Source organism: Heterocephalus glaber, unplaced genomic scaffold (genome assembly GCF_053883595.1).
Source record: "Heterocephalus glaber isolate CG9 unplaced genomic scaffold, H.glaber_assembly_v1.0 deba00001781, whole genome shotgun sequence".
NCBI lineage: Eukaryota > Metazoa > Chordata > Mammalia > Rodentia > Bathyergidae > Heterocephalus > Heterocephalus glaber.
In genome coordinates, this window is record NW_028258467.1 from 2,857,899 (window position 1) to 2,861,105 (window position 3,207).

Consider the following 3,207-nt stretch of genomic DNA (forward strand, 5'->3'; position numbering starts at 1 on the left):
CTGTGTCAAGGCAGCACATGGATGGAGGCAGGGAGGCACGGAAGAGAAAACCAGCTCACTCAGGGTCATTGGGAAGCAAAGAATAAAAACAGGAAGGGGCCATCTTCAAGAGCATATCCCCAAGTGACCTTACTTCTTTGCACTAGACTCTACTTTTTTCTTTTCTTTTCTATTCTTTTTTTTGTTACTGGGGATTGAACTCAGGACCTGGTGCTTCCCAGGCAGGTGTGGCACCACTGAGCTAAATCCTCAGCCCCTCCACTTCTTAAAGGTTCCACCACCTCCCAACAATGCAATGGGCTGGGGACCAAGCCTGTTTTGTTTTGTTTTGTTTTGTCTTTTGAGACAGGGTCTTACTATGTAGTTTAGGCTGGCCTTGAACTCAGCATTCTTCCTGCCCCAGCTTCCCAAGTGCTGGGATTATAGGCGTGTGCCACCATACCTAGCCCAAACTTCTAGTATCTGGGCCTTCAGGGGACATTTCAGACCCATGGCAGCACCAACTGTGAATAATGAGATCCAGCTCTATCTTTGTCTTTGGTACTACAGATTGAACCCAAGGCCTTTGCACTAAACTACATTCTCAGACTGATGTTTTGTTGTTTTGTTTTGTTTTTTGTTTTTTTGAGACAGGGTTTCACTAACTTTCCCAAATTGAGCTTGAATTTGTGATCCTTCTATCTTAGCCTCCCAGAGTGCTGAAATTGCAGGCATGCACCACCATACCTGGCTTAGCTGTATCTTTAATGTATATAAAATGACTAGGCCATTAAAAGGAGCTCACAGGCAAGTATACAAGCTGGGTACAAAAATAAACAATTCTGAATGATGAGCTGCAAATTGACTTTTTACACTGATTATCCCAACTCATCCTGGGACTCAAACACTTCCACAACACATTATGGGGAGCTAGAAAAATGAGTGAGGCATTGTCCCTGAAATTCTGGTGGCTGACTCCTGCCTTTGTAATGGGCACACTTGGCAGAGATGAGCAGCATCAAGCAACAAAGTAGCCTTCCTGGGATGAGAAGCAGACTTAAAGGTCAGGGGGATGCGATCTGCAGATGCAATTGTTGTGCCAACTTTAGGCGAACCTCCATTAGCAGAAATACTCTATACTATTGTTAAATTTCTCATTTTCTTTTTTTTTTTTTTTTTTGGTACAGGGGGATCGAACTTGGGTCCTTGCGCTTGTGAGGCAGGCAGGCAGAACCACTGAGCTAAATCCCCGGCCCAAATTTCTCATTTTCTAAAGTCATGCTTCAGCTGGGTGTGGTGGCACACACCTGTAATCCCAGCTCTCTGGGAAACTGAAGTAAGAGGATTGCAAATTTGAGCTCAATTTGTGTAACTTAGTGATTCCAAAAACCCTGTCTCAAAATAAAAAATAAAAAGGGCTGGAGATGTCACTCAGAATGAAAGTCCTGGGTTCAAGCCCCAGTACCACCAGGAAAGAAAAGAAAAGACATGCTTTTCAGATATTAATGTGCAGATGAATCACACACAATCTCCTTAAAAGGCAGATTCTGATTCAGGGGCCTGGAAGAAGCCTGAGGTCTCACGCTGCCATCAAGCTCCCAGACTGGGCCCATGCTGATACCATTGAACTTGTTTTACTTGTAAGCCTATATGGACGGGGTTTTCTCGAATCTATGACATCTAGAAACGTTGAGCTTGGGCTTTCTCTGTGAAGACGTAGCTGCGGGCGGCTGTGGCAGTGGCGGTATCCAAGATTTCGACCAAGAATTTCCGAGTCAGTGACAGGGACTGGATTTGCCCTGACAAGAAATGTGGAAATGTAAACTTTGCTGGAAGAACCAGCTGTAATCGATGTAGTTGGAAGAAAACAACTGAGTCCAAGATGATGAAAGCTGGGGGCACTGAAATAGGAAAGACTCTGGCAGAAAAAGGCCGAGGCCTATTTAGTGCTAATGACTGGCAATGTAAAACTTGCAGTAATGTGAATTGGGCCAGAAGATCAGAGTGTAACATGTATAATACTCCGAAGTATGCTAAATTAGAAGAAAGAACAGGATGTGGTGGTTTTAATGAAAGAGAAAATGTTGAATATATAGAAAGAAGAATCTGATGGAGAATATGATGAATTTGAACGTAAAAAGAAAAAGTACAGAGGGAAGGCAGTTGGTCCTGCATCTATATTAAAGAAAGCTGATGATAAAGAATCATAGGGAGAAGAGGATGAGGATGCAGATATTTCTAAATATAAATTAGATGAGGATGAGGATGAAGAGGATGCTGATCTCTCAAAATATAATCTTGATGCCAGTGAAGAAGAAGCTAGTAATAAAAAGAAATCTAAAGAAGTCGATCAAAGTCTTGATCGTCACGATATTCATCTTGCTCATCCTCCCCCTCAAGTTCAAGGTCTAGGTGCAGGTCCCGTTCAAGAAGTTCTTCCAGTTTGCAGTTAAGATCTCGTTCCAGTTCCAGAGAGTGTTCAAGATCTAGTGGGTTGAAATCAAGATCCAGCTCCAGGTCCCACAGCGGCTCTTCTTCCCCACGAAAACGATCTTATTCAAGTTCATCATCTTGTCCTGAGAGGAACAGAAAGAGAAGTTGTTCTAGATCTTCTTCTCCTGGTGATCGAAAAAAAAAGACGAACAAGATCACGATCACCCAAAAGGTGATTGGTGAAAACACTAAACAACCCTGAGCCCAGGGCCAACCCCTACAGAACACCACTACTTTACCCAGGCACCACAGGTCATCTTCTGGATCATCCCATTCTGGTTCCCGTTCAAGTTCAAAAAAGAAATAATGTATTAAAATTTACATCTTAAAAAAAAATCAGTATAGTGCATGAAACACTTTTTAAGAAGTTGACATCTTACTTGGTCAGAAGGGCTAAATCTGCTAGTAGAAGTACATGCCTTTATTGTTTTTCAGAGTAATACAATGTGTTTATTTGTGAAATTAAAAGTGAATTGTAGGCTGGGGATTTAGCTCAGTGGTTTCACCGCCTGCTGCTCAAGTGCAAGGACCCGAGTTCGATCCCCGGTACCAAAAAAAAAAAAAAGGCTAAATTGTACTTAATTGTACTTGACAAATTGAAGAAAGATTTTGAAGTGTTATTTCTTTTTTTGACGGAGGCCCAACAGAGTCATGAATCGAAGTGAACTTTTGCCTTGAGATGTGTAACTTTAAACATACTACATAACATTTTCTTCTGAATAGCAATTGAATGCT

The 3,207-nt window shown here is 42.0% G+C and overlaps 1 pseudogene; it reads left to right on the forward strand.

Annotated features, from left to right (window-relative positions):
* The first annotated feature begins 1,725 nt into the window (after positions 1-1,725).
* Positions 1,726-2,804, forward strand: LOC101722687 (uncharacterized; annotated as a pseudogene).
* The last annotated feature ends 403 nt before the right edge of the window (positions 2,805-3,207 follow it).